This window comes from Triturus cristatus, chromosome 3_2, assembly GCF_964204655.1.
Source record: "Triturus cristatus chromosome 3_2, aTriCri1.1, whole genome shotgun sequence".
In the NCBI taxonomy this organism is placed as follows: Eukaryota; Metazoa; Chordata; class Amphibia; order Caudata; family Salamandridae; genus Triturus; species Triturus cristatus.
Genome location: NC_140584.1, coordinates 1,064,943,572 through 1,064,962,065, shown reverse-complemented (window position 1 = coordinate 1,064,962,065; position 18,494 = coordinate 1,064,943,572).

Sequence of the window (18,494 nt, the reverse complement as noted above, 5' to 3'; positions counted from 1 at the left end):
GTCCCATTCCTTACTTCCCTCCCTCCCTCCCTGGCGGCCATCCTTCCGGTTGTTGGTTTGGTATTTTCAGGCTGCATGCTGGGCTGGTACCGCTTATGTACTCACAGCGGGAGGGAGTGGGTTAGGTATCCCAGCATGCTCCTGTTCTTTTTTTCTGTTGCGGAGATAGTAATCTCCACTTGATAGGAATGGGACCAGGACTACGGGACCAGGAGTAATGAAGATTACCGGTAAGTAATAGGACATTAGTGCTCCGCAGATGCACATTCCAGAAGCTGTACGCATCAGCATTGATACAAATTTAATTGATCTGTGTGAAGCACTCCTGCCATCAGGTGATCAGGAAGCCGTAAGCATCAGCGTAGATACACTCCCATGGGATTCACGAAGAACTCCTGCTTCCGCCTGCTCTTCCTACATGATTGTCCCTCTTGTCATGGCAATGTTAGCACTTCAGCTGACTACATATTCAAACCGTGGAACTTGGCTTTTCGACAGCACGTCACCAACAACATTGGTACTCTGACTGCATAGAAAGTAAATCCACATATGATCGACATCAAGACGGCATGTCGTTAGAACTGTGCAGAATGCAACGCGTCATTAGATTCCTGCCGCACGTTGAATTCCACAGTCGCTCATTGCAAGGCAACGCAAGATTGCATTTTCAGTTCAAATCAGCACGAAAGGTGAGACAATGACGCAATCAACACCTCATGTATAGGGCCTAATTCATGAGAGCGTTGGACAAGTAACACATTCTTGCACCGAGACCCGATTCATGCGCCCGACAACTGCGTCTCCATAGGACCGGATTTCTTCCTTCGCTAACCACAAAGTTATAGCTCACGATCTCCATGCACATACAGATGCACCTGAGACAGTGACTTGTCAGATGGCCAATGTCCTTCACGGAGACTTTCACTCCGATCGCTTGTTCCGTGAAACTATTGGCATTGTTTTCCAGGCCAGGGGTCTTATCGTGGTCTCTTACCTTTGATTTCAACTATCCATAAGTTTTGAAATCTGCTTGACCTCAGCACGCAAAGGTTCTTTAATTGTCGCCACTTTTGCAAAGACGAGACTCTCTCTGTAGATATGAAGATCCTTTATTAGTCTATATGAACAACCCCTGGCTAACTGGTGATCCTATTCCAACCGCTACAAGCCCAGCTTCTGCGAGTCCAACACCCTAGATTCTAGAAGTGCAGCCCGGTTGCTAGTTTCCCATTAGCCTGCTATATACATTGGAACACAATACATACATACAGAGGTGTTGAATAGGAAATTATTTCATCCATGCTTAAGCTCTACCTGCACATTGCAATTCAGTGGTGCTACTATCTCTTTAACCAAAGTGCATGGAGGCTCCTCTAAGAATCTCCCCTATGCATAGACTATGCAACTAGCCTAGAATTTGAGCACGAAATAAAAAAACAAATAGCTTTAGCATACGCCCCTGAAACAGAAGTCACTAAGCATTTAGGGCCTTATTACAAGTTTGGCTGTCTGTGGACCACGGTACCCCCGATCCAACTGTTGCGAACTCGGCAGCCCGGCTGCCCTATTACAAGTTGTTGTGTAATTGGCTTTGTGAAGACCGCGGCTGAACCATCAAACCCACCATCAGACCACTGACTGCCGAGTTCGCAGTCAGGGAAAGGCAGCGGCCATTGGGCAGTACAGAGGAGTTGCACCACCATCCGTAATATGAGTTGGCTTAGCCACAAAGGATTTGGTGTGCATACTCACCCCTTTCTTATTCTACCAGGCAGAATTTGATGTGGATCCCTTTCTTATTCTTCCAGGCAGAGTTTGATGTGGATCCCTTTCTTATTCTTCCAGGCAGAGTTTGATGTGGATCCCTTTCTTCAGGTCCCCCCTTCACAGCAGCATCTTCACCCCAAGGATTATGACCCTGTTTGCAGCGATCTACAGGTGTGTCCTTTTTGTACCATATACCCATTCCTAGGACTGCCCACATATGGGCCTGACCCCAGCAATGATTAGGTGGTATTTGTCCACATGTATCATGCATATACATGCATTTGACACATATGTAGTCGAAATGTACACCCAGGCATCGATACATATGGAAAAATGATCCCCACCACTGCAAAATCTCCGCAGCCACACTGTGGCCACTGCAGTAAACTCGTAATGCAGCGGTCTCTTGGCGACAGCAGCCATGGTCTTCGGGCGGTCAGACCGCCAAACTCGTAATAAGGCTCTTAGGGGCATATGTATCAACATCTCCATTTGCGATTCTCAAATAGCGATTTTTTGAGAATCGCTATTTGAGAATTGCAAAACGGGATGTATTTAAAAAATTGCACAACTTTTGCGATTTCTTAAAATTCCTTAATTGCGATTAGCAAATTGCGAAATCGCAATTAAGGAATACCTTCCCATTCATTCCTATGGGCCACGAGGCCCATAGCAATGAATGGGAAGTCCTTCTCAATTTGCGATTCGCTATTTGCTAATCGCAAATTGAGAATAATTTCAAAGGTGCAAGGGTGTCATGATGACACCCTGATGCACCCCTGAAATCAGCATCTGTGCACATATGGCACACATACATGCCCTAGGGGCATGTATGTGCACCACATGGCGCTTAGAAATATGCAAAAAAGTGCATATTTCAAAGAAATCGCAATTTACCACCAACTTGAAGTTGGTGGTAATTCGCGATTTCTTAAGGAGAAATCGCACAACTTGGGTGCGTGTTACATTGCATTTAAGAAATCGTAGTTTGCGATTTCTTAAATGCTTACGCAAACTTAAGAAATCGCAAATTTAGCGATTCCTTAAGATTGCGAGGCTGAAATGCCTCATACATCTCCTTTTGCGATTTTGTATTCGCAAACGCTGTTTTTTTGCGATTCGCAGCGTTTGCGAATACAAAATCGGTTGATACATATGCCCCCTAGTAATGCTTTCTAAATGTCCCTAATAAAGAACCCAATAATTGCAAAAATAAACCACAGAAAATAGAACATCCAATACGAGCCCAATATTCCAAGGTAGCCACCCAAACCCTTGGAAAAAACATAAACACCCCGGGAAAACCACAAGAGGAAGGAAAATGTAAACAACAAATTTGGCCAAACCAAGTCTTTTTTTTCCAATGAAATGCATCCTGAGTAACAATGGATTCCACTGTCCAAAAATAACAACCTCTAAAGGAAAATGCATTACAATCAGTTATAAACACGTGGAACACAAATATAAAATGCAATTTAACATTACATTTCTTAAGAAGACCTACTGTAATACCGTAACTTAACCAACGCATGTTATACTAAATAAAAATACACTAAAACGTCTAATAAATGCTAGCCTATCAAAATCTAAATGCCTCCTCCACCACTGAAACCTTATAAAATACATTTAAAATAGTTTCACCTGAATTTTGAAAAGAAACATACCTCAAATGGATTGCACAGTCCCTATCTTAGCCACAATTAACATGGACCTTTAAGAGCAGCTAAGAGCACCTACAAAATACCTGGATGCACAACAGCATACATGGTGATACAAAAGATGCCCTATACTCTGATCCACATTTACAGAAAAGGAAAGTAACAGGACGCTCCACAAACACAATAGGAAAGAGGAGGACTAATAACTGTCTGGGTACCTTATCTATCATTAAATTTTATACAATTGTAAAATTCTTTCCATATAAGATTAAAAATATCTTCTTTATCTCTCAGTTTGAAAGATATCTTTTCTATATGTGCTATATTTGTAATTACGTAACCCTCTAGTCAGCAGTTGGCTTAGAAGATTTCTAAAACCTCAGGATGATATTGTAGGCCATCAGTATCCCTCATTGAAGCCAGAGTTTTTCCCTATATATAATTACAAATAAATTCATAACAGATCTTTTTTTTTTTTATAAACAATTTTATTGGTTTTGAATGAAAACGCCGGCAGTACAGTACTTCTCAGTAATGATGAGGAGTCCCACACTTGTTTGGATGTTAAACCTTGGTACCTCGTGACCCCATGAGGGCCCAAGTAATACATACAGTCAATCAAGTAAAACTTATTCACTCTATCTGACCCAGCCAGTTGCCACAGACCTTATGATGCTTAGTCGGACAGCCCCGAGCTTCATATAGGGGTTTGTCTTGCGCGGCACACCAGTCCACTCCCTTGCGCCACTTCCCGACACTAGGTGGATTGGGAAGCTTCCAGTTGGCAGCTATGTCTCTTTTGGCCACGATAATGGCCGTATTGAAGAACAGTTTATCGTTCCTGGACCCATCCAGACCCTCTGTGATCCCCAGGAGCATGTTTAGTGGGTTATGTGGGACCTTCCAACCCAAGACCTCTGTGAGCTCCTGTTCTATAAACCTCCAATACTGCAACAAGAGGGGACAGGTCCACACCATGTTAAAAAAATCTGCCAGGTTTTGGCCGCAGCGCATGCAGGATGCAGTCGCGTTCAAACCAGCACTGTGGAGGTGCTTGAGGGTTAAATAGGTTGAATGCAAATAGTACAGTTGGATCAGGCGTAACCTAGCTGACACAGTGATCGTCTTGGGTGCCATCAGTGCGTCGTCAAGGGGCCCCAACCAGCTCTCCCATTGGGTTCTGAGCCGATCTAATGTGGTTGGGGTGTTGTTGGTTAGGGAACGATAAATCTGTAAAATTCCCCCCTTCCCAGGTTTCCCATCATAATTTGTGCCTCTGGAGGACTGTATTCCGGTAGCGTTGTGCCGTCGGGTATATGCGTGTGGAGGGCGTGGCGCAGCTGTAAGTATGTATAGAATTGTGATGGGTTTAGGGCGTATCTGGTTTGCAGATCTTGGAAGGTGTGTATGTGCTCGCGGGTCCACACATCCCCAAGTTGGGAAATCCCAATGAGATCCCAATGAGATCCCATGCCTGGAATCCTTTTACTGTGCTAACCTCCCTAAGCCAAGTGCCGTGCCAGAGTGGTATGTATTGGGTCAGATTGTTTGTCCAGTGGGTGTGGCACAAGGAAGCCCGCCAGGCCAGAAGAACAGCCTGTGTCACCACAGGTAGAGTTCTAGGTATGGGCCCTCCGTACATCATCGCTTGGATCCTGGGTAGACCCAATTCGCTCAATTCGAGCATGTAAGCGGGGTCAGACCATCCCCCGTTAAACCAGTCATGTAGTGTGAGTAGGAGGGTCGCCAGGTAGTATAAGTATAAGTTAGTCATCCCCATGCCCCCGTAAAAGGGTGGGATTAGGCAACGAGCTAAGGATATACAAGGTCTCCGATCGCCCCAGAGGAATTTAGTGGTTAGGCTATCTAGGTCTCTGAACCAAGCATGTGGGAAATAAAAGGGTGTGTTTTTAATTGCGTAGAGGAATCTAGGGAGGATCATCATTTTAAAAAGGGCTACCCTCCCTAGGGGGTTTAGCGGTAGCATCTGCCATTTGCAGAGGTCTTCCTTAGCTCTCTTCACCAGTGGGGTTATGTTAAGTGACCAGGCGAGGTCAGGAAGCATTGTGATCCAGATCCCCAAATATTTAAAGGATTGTCACCTGATGGGTATTGTGGATTGCCAATCGAAGCGGTCTCTAGTTAAGTGTAGAGGGACCAAAACCGATTTGCTTGGGTTAAGTCACAGACCAGAGGCCCGTCCGAAGGCGTTCAGCGCCTGGAGACAGTGGGGACCAGATTGGGCCGGCTCTGCAGGGAAGAGTAAGACGTCATTCGCGTACAAAGCGATTTTGTCTTCTTCAGAGTTTGGCCATTTCCAACCCTGAATTCAGTCGTCAGACCGAATGAGGCTCGCTAGGGGTACCATCGCTAAGGTGAAAAGGAGGGATGAGAGGGGGCATCCCTGTCTCATTCCTCTTCTAACGTGAAACGCCTCCGACAGCGCCCCATTGACGAGTACTCGTGCTTGAAGTCGAGAGTAGAGGACGTTCACCAGGTTGAGAAAGTATAGGCCGAAACCCGTCTCGGCCAGGACATTGTCCAGGTACCGCCAATCCAAGGAGTCGAAGGCCTTCTCGAAATCAATGAGGAGTAGTGCCAAAAAGGGAGTTAGTAACTGGCGGTTTGCTAGGGCTAGGTGGAGATGACGGAGACAGTGCCTAGTCCCCCGCATTGGCATGAACCCGCATTGGTCGGGCTAAATCAATTTGGTAAGGTAGGGCTGCAACAGCTGGGCTAGGACTGTGGCAAATATTTTAACCTCTGTATTTAAGAGAGATTGAGCGGTAGTCGGCATAGTTTGACGAAGGCGGTTGTGTTTTAGGGATAACGACAATGGTGGCGACGTCTGTTTCCGAGGGAAAGGAGCTCGTCTCGAGGGCTTCAGCATATAGATCCGAGAGGTACGGGACGAGTATCTCCCGGTATGCAGGGTAGTACTCCTGTGGGAGACCGTCAGGGCTTGGGGTTTTATCGGGTGAGGTGCGTGTTATGGACTCATTGATCTCCTCATGGGTAATGGGGAGGTCTATATTGGCAGATTCAGCGGCGCTGAGGCGAGGAAGGCGGAGGTGACCCGAATTGAGCAGCTCTGGGAGGGAGGATTCAGGGCATTGCGCTGAGTACAGCTCGCAATAGTAGGAGGCAAAGGTCTGGGCCATTGCTAGGAGGGAGCGATGGGCAAAGCTGTCCGGGTCTTTAATCTCCGGAATTATGCGGATAGCCACGAGATATGTTGCTAATCTATGTAGGATCTTCCCGTTTTGGTCCCCCCAGCCATTCACCCTAGCTATACGGGATCGCCATAAGAGTTTGGCAGCATCCCTTAGGTGTGTAAGTTGTTTTGCCTGAGTCTCGTTATGGTCTTCAGGAGGACGCTTCTCGAGGAGAAGCGCCTGGGCCTCTCGCAGGTGAATCTGATTGGTCTGAGTCTGACGTTTGAGCTTAAGTTGGCCCTTGGCAAAGCCGCGGATAGTGGCTTTGCCTGCTTCCCAAAGGGTAAACGGGGATGGAACAGATCCGCTTATGGTGAGGAAGTACTGCCGAAGATCTGTCCCAATAGCTTTTCTAAACTCTTTATCCTGGAGGAACCATGCGTTCATCCTCCAAGTCGTGCGAGTCAAGTTAGGGGGTTCCCCAATGCTCAGGAGTACAGGTGAGTGGTCTGAGATGCCCCTGGGAAGGATAGTGATATCTCTATTTGTTTGTCAGTCGGTAGGGTGAACAAATATGATGTCTATACGTGCGTGAGTGCGGTGTGCAGCTGACGTGTGAGTAAATTGCCTACTCTGGGGATGCCAAATTCTCCAAGCATCGCACAGGCCCAGGGAGTCTGCCCAGTTTGCCAAGTGTTTAGCGTGCATGGCTCTTACGGCGGAAGGTGCGCTTGCAGTGTCAAGGTGTGGATTTAGAACCGCGTTGAAATCGCCTCCAACTATTGTCGCACCCAGGGGTAGGGACGTGATGAGATTGGTGGTATGTTTCAAGGTCGCTGTGAGCATCGATGGAGGTGAGTGTATGGAGACTAGGTTGAGAAGGTTTCCTCCTAATATTCCCCTCAGAGCTACAAAAGCTCCTTGGGGGTCGTTAGTGGCCTGGGTGAGGACGAAGGGGATATTGCGCCAATGAGGATTGCTACCCCTCGCGAGCCCCGGGTAAACCCTGAGAGCAAAACTCTATCGTAGCCATATCTCGCTAGAAAGGGACAGTGGTTGCCCATGAGATGAGTCTCTTGGAGAAGGAGTATGTCAGATGAATGGCGCTGGGTGTAGCGTAGGACTGCCGTTCGTTTAACCCTATGAAGGAGCCCATTGAGGTTCCAAGATAGCATGCGGAGGGAGATTCTGTTACTGTTCATACACGGCATGGTGAGATCGGAGGACTGCAAGACCCGGGCTGGCTGTGGGAGTGACTGGGGTCTGCTCTGGCTGCAGGTCCCAAACCCCCTCCCTAACCACTACGCTCACCCTATACTTCGAGAACAGAAGCATCTGTCATCCTAATTCGGTAAAGTAAATACCCAAACTAAAAGTTTGGGTTGGATTGCGTGGAGGACCCCTCCTTCCATAAGGATACTCATTGTCTCTGCAGAGAGATCAGTAGATTGTAGCAGGAACCCTGCTGTGGTGCGTTGGGTAGGGTATATCAAATCGTAGCACTGGTTAGGTCCACCACATCAGGAGTGCAGGGCTTCGAGAGAGCTCGGAGTGAGCAGAGGCAATGTGGAGGCTCACTGGTGAGGCACTTCTCGTTTCAATGTGGCTCATGGAACTGGACCGCCTTGGGGAGTGAGAGGTGCTCAAGAGTGCTCGGTCTCTAGGGTGCAGTTCAGAGTCAGCGGGTGAGCCCGAGCTTGCTTCGCAGGTCCCACGCCTTCTGCAAGACTGTGTGCGTCTTCCGTGTGGTTTGGGTGCTTCTTTACGGGCGTCTCCAACTTGGGCCTCTGGGTATGGATCCGAAGTTTGCATCCTAAGGGCCGCTCCTCGGGCAGCTAAGTCCAGGCCATCTCAGGAGGTTCGAAAAAGTGGGTTTTGTTCTGGAACACGACACGGAGATGGGCTGGGAAGATGAACCTATACTGGAGATTCAGGGCTCGCAGTTTTTGTTTCACATCGGTGAAAGAGCATCTCTGGCTCTGAACCTCCCGCGTGTAGTCTGGGAAGATCAGTATGGGGTGACCCTGGAAGGCTAGAGCTTTGCAATTGCAGGCCGCACTCAGGATGGAGTCTCTGTCCTTAAAATTGAAGATTCTGGTAATGACAGGTCTGTGTGGTGGTCCGGGTGGAGGCTTAGGGGCCAGGAGCGATGGGCACGCTCGGTCCTACGGCAAACCGGGCAGACAGGGAGCCCTCAGGCATCTAGCATCTAATCAAATGTTCAATGAAATTTCCCACTTGCCACTGCTCCACACCCTCTGGGAACCCCACCAGGGAGAGGTTATTACGTCGCGACCTGTTTTCAGCATCTTCTGCCCTCCTGTGTAGCTCCTTTGTGTGAGTTTGCAGGCGAGCCACTTCTTCTTTTAGTTGGGCAACATCGTCCTCAACAGTTGAGATGCGGGACTTGGTTTCTATGATGCGGACCGTCGTGTTACGGAGGACCAGCCGAAGGAGAGCCATGTCCACCCAGACCTCGCCAATCTTGCTCTCAACTGAGGCCTGTGAGGCGCTGATCGCCTGGAGGATGATGTTGAGCTCAGTGGCAGGCGTGGTAGATTTCTAGGTGGAGCCGGCCACCGACCCGGGGTCGTTAGTTGTCTATTCGTCCATTTTGGTCTGCGTTGGCGGAGGCTTAGGCCCTCGGTCCTTTCCCATGGTCACAGTTGATGTGGATATTCTTAACCGTGAGGACTTTGGGGTGTAGCACGGGCCTGGTAGAAGTCAGGAGACAAGCACAGTTGTGGTGCAGCCTATAGAGAGGCAAGTCGCTCAGTGCAGTTAGTGCCCCTCCACCATCCGATCAGGGGTCCCTATCCCAGCACCCCCAATCGCTGTCCGCAGGGGGAGAGGGGACGGAAGGCAGTGTTGGACTATCTCAGGTAAGCGGTCAGCGTGCGGGGACCAGCTCGTAAGCTAGTGGGTTGCTCTCGGTGTTACCACGTCTCTGGGAAGGGGGTCCAGCGCCTCGCCTTTCCCAGCCCTGGGTCGTCCCGCCAGTCAGGGCCTGTGAGGAGGGGCGAGAAGAAAAAGAAGGGGGAGCCGGGCCCATCGCTCAGTACGACCCAGGAGGCAAACCCGCAGGGCGTCGCAACAGCCCACGCCAGGTCACAGATCGTTGACTTCCCCATTGCCTGGTCCCACCAGTGTGTGTCAAGCAGGGAGAAATTTTCCAGGGCCAAGGCTGCGTGGACACAAGCCTGTCTTTGAGGTTCTTCCTGGCCTCGTCTGGTACTGCAGAAAGGGGGCTCAGGGTTTTGGGGCTGCCATCACCCTAGTAGACCGCAGTTACATAGGCAGGAGTCAGGGTCTAGTTCAGGTCCCCAGGGGCAGCCCCCGCTGCACCCGCCCCGTCGGGGACTCAGCTCACCGCAGTTCTCGTGGTCCGGTTGGATCCGAGGAGTGTCTCGCACCGGGCTATCCTCGCAGTGTAAAAAAGCCACAGCCAGTAGTAAATATGGCCACGCCAGACCACTCCCACAGTCTAGGTAGTCAGACATAAAGTGTATGTCAGAAGGCACAAAGCGTATTTCAGCGGGCTCAGGGCCTGTCCACGCAGCCAGAGCCCAACCTAGGGGGTCTAAATCATTCCCGGGTCATGCCCTCCACTGCGACCGCCGCTGCGTGGCAGTGCAGGCGGAGGGCTGGGATTGAAGAGGTGCCTCTGCCGTGTCACCGGGGATCAAGCTCGGGGCCCAGAGGATGATGCATCGAGGGCTGCCCAGGTGGTCTGCCACAGGCCGTTCGGCTCTCCCCCATGTGGTCGGTGGACAGCCTCAGGGGTCCGGTCCACCCCAGCAGGTCGGCCGCAGGCGGATCCCTCGTTCCCTCACTCTGCTGCAGTCAGGTCTCGCTTGGGGGGGATCCAGCTCATCGTCAGGCCGCAGGCTTAGATCACCAGCGCAGCGGAGCAGCCACTGGGTCCGCTGGAAATCAGGGAGTCGCCGCCACTGATCTCCGCCCACGGTCTTACGGGGTCAGGAGTCATGGATCGTTCTCAGTGGGGCCCGCAGCATTCATCAAACTCGGGTGTCTGCGGCTCCAGATCAGCGGCAGAGCCGCCATCTTGCGTGGTTATGCGGTCTTGTCTTCTTCACCGTGAGCCATCCACAGCCATCCAGTGGCTTTGTCTCGTGCTTGGGCAGTCTGCTGCTACCACAGCAGGATGGCAACCTAGATCAGGCAAGTTTTAGTTAGCCCGATGGCGAAGGATGCTTGTGAGGATGACGGAGGGGTCCAGAGCACTCCTAGAGTGCGACCGCCACCTTGACGCGCCAAGCCACGCCCCCTCATAACAGATCTTAGAACCAAGTTTTCCTATGTTAACTTCCTTCCACCAGTCTGATATGATGGCCCACTCTCTAAATGTGTCACTAGGAAGCTTGCAGTGTTTTATATCTTCAGAACTTCCCTTCGGATCCAAGAAAGATGTGGCAACCTTTTTGTTGTAATAAAACAATTTGTAGAGTAAAACTCCATTTCAATATATTCTTCAACTAACAATTCCACCCTTTTCCATTATAAAACAACCAACCTCGACTTTCAAGTTTCTTTTTGGCATCTACCAAGAGTTTATGGATGCCAAAGTTTGAGCTATTTACATATGGCAAAACATATCCAAACCCCAACTGCCCAAACCATGTCCAATTTAGGACGCATTTAAAGACCCATCTCTATAAAGAGCACCACATTACGCTGGAGAAATAGTCCAATTTTGCTCCTAGATACCAGCTATCCCACCAATATCAGGTTCACTACATCTTTGCCTTTGTCCCTGCGCAGTGCTCGGCAGCCTTCTAGCTGGGTTGATTCTATACATTATATGCATTCATACAAATCCAAACAATATAAAATGATATTGTCTCTTGCCCCTGAAACGGTGATATTATCTTTAAAAAATTTGATAAATAATTCCACAGCTCTTCTTGAGTACACAATATTTCGTCAATAGTCCTGTGAATGATATAAACTAAAGTTCACCAATTACCTGGTGAATGGAGTTCACTTTGTATTATATCCACTTATCTCAATATGCCAATCTATTATGTGAAACTATATACAAATTATCCCTTATTGCCACTACTGGCCTCATGTATGTTCAAATTTGATTTGAATAACAAATGTCATAGTTTATACCATCAACAGAAACATACAGCTTCTTAGGCAGTTTGCTGAATAGAAGCATAATGAAAGAAGGCATTTGATACATGTTTGCTGCTGATCACGAGTGTGTGCTGTTGCTGCTAGTACCTGTACACCTTGCTTATTTGCACTTGTAATTTGTGAACTTGAATAGAAAATGTTTTTAATCTTTTTAAGAACTTCCTCGTACCGCATTCGAACCCTGGCAGTGTCCACCTGTTAGAGTGGGCCCATCGCGTTTGTGGGTTAGTGCTCTAGTCCTTGTCTACTTCCGGCCATAAAACCTCACGCTGGCGTGACCGTGCCAAAGGCAAGCCGAAGGCGCACCACAGGCAAGTACGTCTGCGCCCATCCGCGCACCAGGCGCACACAGCGCCAGCACGCTGCCGGTTTGGGGAGGAATTCCTCCAGGAAGCCAGGTTACAGCTATACAGGTGAACAACTGCGGGCCATAGGTGAGCGGAACGGTGGAGCCGGGGAGTTTTAGTTGGAAGGGACTGCTGGACCGGAGTCAGCCTTTGTTAAAAGGGATACCCTGAGGTGTGGCCTGCTTAACATTAGGTCATTACCAAAGCACTATATGGAGATTCAAATATTGTTGGAATCACATAATTTGGATGTCCTGTTCATGACAGAGACCTGGACGTATCCCAGGTCAGATATGGAGCAGGGCCTGACCTGTCCACCGGGATACAAAGCATTTCATAAGTCAAGATCCAGTGGGCGAGGTGGTGGGGTTGGGATTATTTTCACAGAGATATGGGATATCTCACCAATGGATATTGATGAGGTGACAGGTATTGATTTGTAGGGCTTCTCTCTAAAAGTTCATAATAGACATCTGTTGACTGGTATGGTTTGTTACAGGGCCCCTGGGGCAGTTAGTCTTCAACACCAGCAGGATTTAGCCGATGTTTTTAGTATATGGCACTTACCCATGCTAGACTGCTGATCCTAGGAGATTTTAACCTGTGGACCAATGGGAACCTGGACTCAGGTTATAAAAACCTCATACAATCTTGTGAGAACTTGAATCTGCCACAATGGATCACAGAACCTACTCACAAGGGGGCAAGTATTGGACTTGATTTTTTCCGATAAAGACTCCATCGGAGAGGAAAATATCCTACCAGTGGGTTGGTCTGATCACCACCTGGTTAAGTTTCAGGTGGTTTACCTCAGGCTGAGTGCTTCTACCACCAAGGAGGAAAAGAGTTTTCTAGGCAGGGACTAGAATGGACTCTTGAAGAGGGGAAAACTGTTCCCTGTATTCCATACTAATGGGTCCTTTGATTCCAGGAAACAGGTGGAAGAAAACTAAGTAGCTTGATCAGGTTGCCCCTTTAAAAAATATTAGAAAATTGGGGAGACCGTCTGCTCCTCGGTATAATGAAAAACTGAGGAATTTAAAAAAGGGATGCAAACAGGCAGAGCGGCAGTGGAGGAAGGCATATGCAGAAAAGGATAAAGCTACTTGGAAGGAGAAAATAGTTAGCTATAAAAAAGAAATTGTCACTGCAAAAGAAGAGTACTTTGCAGATGTTATTCTGAAGGCACCTAATAGTACTAAGAGTATTTTTTAAATTGTGAATGATATTGCACAAAAACAAGATTCCTCCCACACAGGACTTATGTGAAAGTTTAGCAACCTTTTTTGAGGATAAGATAAGTAAAATCATTGAAGGGCTGAAAGTGGATGACTTGGTCATCTCCGGTGGGATGGATGGTAGGTCATCACCAAATAAGCAAGAGAGTGTGGTTCGTGAGACTAAGCCATCAGATCAAGTGGTCCTTTTAGATTATTTTGAGCTACCCTCAACAGCCTTAGGTGTCTCCTCAGGCTCCCCTATGGACACCCTCACTCATAAAATTTGGAAAGAACTAGGACCCGAACTCTTCCCGATACTCCATCAGCTGTGTAGTCAATCCTTGAGTAGTGGGTTGGTACCGCCTTGCTGGAAACAAGCAATAATAACACCACTCTTGAAAAAACCCACGCTTGACCCAGCTTGTCCTAAGAGCTATAGGCCCATCTCTCTCCTACCTTATCCAGTGAAGATCACAGAGCGCCTGGTGAGTAGGGCGCTCTCCCAGTTTTTTGGAGGTCAATAACAAGCTGGAGGATGTGCAGTTTGGTTTTTGCCCAGGACATGGGACGGAGACTGCTTTGGTAACTGTTCTGGATGATCTTCAATTGCGTGCAGACAGGGGACAATCAGCTATATTGATTTTGCTGGACCCGTCTGCCGCATTCGATACAGTTAACCACGCGGTCCTTTTAGCAAGGCTGGAGGGAGCAGGGGTGGTGGGCGTGGCTCTGAAATGGTTTCAATCTTATCTGGCAAATAGACGACAGGTGGTGGCTCTCCCCCCTTATCAATCAGATTTTGTTGATATCAGGCATGGTGTACCTCAGGGGTCTGCGTTCAGCCCAGCATTATTTAATGCTTACATGAGCCCTTTGCTGTCATCAAGTCACATAATGTCAGCCTTGTGAATTATGCTGATGACGCACAGCTTATTCTGTCACTGGACAGGGATCATGCGGTACACTTGCTGAGAAATAACTCCTTGTAATTTAATGGCGACAAAACTGCGATTTTATGCTGTGCTGCAGGCAAAGGGCCATTCTCACTTCCAACGGGCTTTTGGCCTATCCCCACGGGTACACCTTTGATACACGCTGAGACGGTACGCAACCTAGGAATTAGCTTTAATGATAAGCTGAACCTAGAAACTCAAGTTAACAAGATTGTGGGGAGCAGCTTTTCTCTCATTAGAGTACTTCGGAAGATTCCTCCGATGCTACCAATCCAGGCCCGAGCACAAGTAGTACGGAGTGTTATTTTGAGTCGGTTGGATTATTGCAACGCTTTGCTGTTGGAGTCTTCAAGGTACTTGATCGGGAGACTCCAGAGAATCCAGACTGTGGCGCCAAAGCTTGCTTTAACGAGACCACGACGGTCATCAGCATCTCAGGCTACGGCGGAGCTGCACTGGCTCCCTGTTTTACAGAGGATACAATTTAAATCACTCTGTATTGTTTTTAAGGCGCTGAATGGGCTTGGGCCTAAACCGCTGCAGAGCAAAACCGTTGCAGAGAAAATTTGGTTGTTATGATCCCACCCGTAGTCTTCACTCTTCCTCGACCAACCTGGTAAAAGTACCCAGGATTAAAAGAGCAAAATCGGGGGGAAGAGCTTTCAGCATTGCATCAGCGCAGCTTTGGAATGGTCTTCCTACTGATCTGAGACAGATGCAGGACCTGCTGCTGTTCCGAAAGAAAATAAAAACTTGGCTCTTTCCTAGAGTATAAGCATTTTCAACGCAGCTTGGCTCTTCTGCAGCACTTTTGGTGGTAGTGCACATGTATCCCAGTGCCAGAATGCCCGTAGGGTTACAGTGCGCTTTACAAGTACGGATAAGTAAACAATAACAAAGGCTTGTCTTCCATGTCTCTCAAGCTCATCCAATTTAAGTGTTTTAGGATTATTGCTTTTGAATCAGTATTGTATCTGGAGGAATGTAAACACGATGGGCCCGATTCACAGAACTAACTTAAGACAAAATCCTAAACTTACTACCATTTTCGTATTCACAGAAGACACTTACTCATTTCGGTATTCACAGAAGTTAGGAGTCCTAACTTTAGGACTCCTAAATGCCTTCTGTGCATACCGAAAGACTTAAAATTAGGATTTTTCTCAGTTTAGGAGTCCTAAAGTTAGGACTACTAACTTTACTACTGCTAAACTGAGAAAAATCCTAATTTTAAGGCGTTCGGTATTCACAAAAGGCATTTAGGAGTCCCAATGTTAGGAGTCCTAACTTTACTACTACTAAATTAAGAAAATTTTAAGACTTTCGGTATTCACAGAAAGCATTTAGGAGTCCTAAAGTTAGGAGTCCTAACTATACTACTACTAAACTGAGAAAATCCTAATTTTAAGGCTTTCGGTATTCACAGAAGGCATTTAGGAGTCCTAAAGTTAGGAGTCCTAAATATACTACTACTAAATTGAGAAAAATCCTAATTTTAAGACTTTCGGTATTCACAGAAGGCATTTAGGAGTCCTAAAGTTAGGACTCCTAACTACTGTGAATACCGAAATGAGTAAGTGCCTTCTGTGAATACCAAAATGAGTAAGTGCCTTCTGTGAATACCAAAATGGTAGTAAGTTTAGGATTTTGTCTTAAATTAGTTCTGTGAATCGGGCCCTATGTGATACTCCTCTACATTAGTAAAACTAAAACGACGTTTCTTAAAAAATATCTTCAGTTTACCAAAGGATATCAAGGAGTGTGTTTTGGGATATGAACAGAATTCTATATACAATATTCATTTTTAAATTTAGCACACACACTCAAATTATGTTTATGCCATCTGTCCAACTCCAATATCTATTTTTTAATGTTGACAAATGTGATTGCAAAGTTGTCCCTATATGGCCAGCTATTATTATACCAATCTAAGTTACATGCTTGGCTTGCAATTGTATAGGCAACTGAATAATCATTTGTTTTTCTGATCTCTGAAATGAGAATCCTAATCCCAGTTGGGTCCTAGCATGCGGGTCTTCATCAGGATGGTAAAAAGTGGGGTGATTTATCGGGCAACCTAAAAAAGGACACACTTAATTAATCCTAAAGTGGGTCTTATTAAAAAGATACGCATCAGCAATAAGCACAAGTCGGTACTAAACTCACATCGGTGCAGCTGCACCGTGTGTAGGGGGAAGTGTAACTTCAGTGTACAACCTTCCCTATTGATCAATAATCTGTGTAGTAAAGTCTTCAAGGTCTCAATCTGTGATTAAAAGTGAAGGGTAAGTGGCTCAGAGTAGCCATTAGGAAACAGAAAGCCACCACATGGGGTTGGGCAAACTATCATGTGAGTTGAGGACAAACACATGGGAATCTACCTTAACATGTAGGTGAACCCTGAGGGGTTTGATTGGATAAGCAAATGTCCTCTGTTAACAACTGTGAGGCAACAAAACAAATGACAATCTCGGGGTGGGACCGCTGAATGAACAAAAACAAATATTTAAAGCTGGGCAGTTCCTGCACTAACCCCAGGTAGGGTTAAGGCAACTTCAGAGGTAGATAAGAAGAAACGGTCACCTTTACTGCAGGAAATTAATTCCACGAGGCTGCGTATTGACTAGTAAATCGTACCGAAAACTAAAAAGTGAAGAAAGGCCCTTGATGAAGGTATAGTTCAAGGAGGAAGCCACAGATCAGAGGTCAGAGCGCTGTAAACGCTCCAGTGCTCACCTCTCCTGAGGAACTAGGTAGAGCGTCTTGTGCCAGAGACAGAACAGTTTACCCGTGCTCGTGTCCAGAGACGTTTTAATGCATGGGCAAAGTGGGCTCTGGCCCAGGGCCCCAGCCTTTCAAGGGGCCCCCTGACAGAGTCAGCTCCGTTCTCCAGAGTTTTGCCCTAATGACCTTGATTATTTCTTAAACGGATTGTTTTAAATATAGTTTTCCTTTAATTTATGTTTTATGTGCCTGATGTGTGAGAGTCTAGTACAGCCATTTTGCTGAGAAATGTTGTGTTTATGTTTCATGCAGTATACAGAAAAAATGTTTCTTTTAGATCAAAACAAGGCCTAACACTTAAGAAATGGGAAGGCGTCACAGAGATTACTTGCAGTAATATTGGTGTGCTGCTGCTGTGTTACAATATTGAAAACACACATACCTATCCCTGAATATTAGATGTAAACACATTTAGGGCCTTATTTATGAGAAGTGATGCATCGCTGTGTGAAAACAGGAATGCGTCACTTCTTAGTGCACCCTCCTTGCGACGTGAAGGATGCGTCATATTTACTGTATGTCGCATCATGTCGCAAGGAGTTACAGATACGTCAGTATTTCTGGCGTATCTGTAGGCGCAAAAGTGATGCATTGCTGGGGTGTGTCTGAAAATAGACGCAAGTCCAGCAATGTGTCCTTTCACATGTGGCTAGCCCCATGTAAAAGGGCCTGCATCAGTCTTACACCTGCCTCACAGCAGGTGTAAGATATTGACGCAGTGGCCTCCTAGAAGTGGCGCACTGAGTTCTCATAGATTTCAATGTGCCACTTCTACGAGGCTTTTTGCGAGGGAACACCCACCCTGCATACATTATACCTGGCACAGGCATAATGTGGTGCAGGGGTTTACAAAGGGACGCATCTGCCTAGATGGGTCACTTTGTAAATAGGGCGTAACATGGCACATTTTTTTCGCTGCCGGTGCGTCACAAAAAGCGACGCACCGACGGCATACAAGTGAAACAAGGCCTCATAAATAAGGCCCTTAGAATTTGGACGAGTGTTCCTTTGCACTGTCAGGGACCTAATGAAATTAAATGATTGATTGATTGAAATGAAATAATGTATTTAATAAAGCGCGCAACCACTCAGACTAGAGTGTCCTGGCACATGACAGCGGGAGGAAAACGTGCGTAAAAGACCCATCAGTTATTAAAAAGCCAGGTTTTTAAGTTCTTCCTGAAAGAGAGTAGGTCTGTGGTTAGTCTCAAAGACTCAGGGAGTCTATTCCACAATTTTGCACCTAGAAAGCAGAGGGATCTGCCTCCAGTGCAGGCACGGCATATTTTAGGCACGATGGCCAGGTAGGCATTGGAAGATCTTAGGGGTCTAGATGTTGTGCAGTGATTAACGCGCTTATTTAGGTAGCCGGCTCCTAAGCTGTGGAAAGCTTTAAAGAAGATGGTCATTGCTTTGAAGTTGATCCGTTCTTTTATGCGGAGCCAGT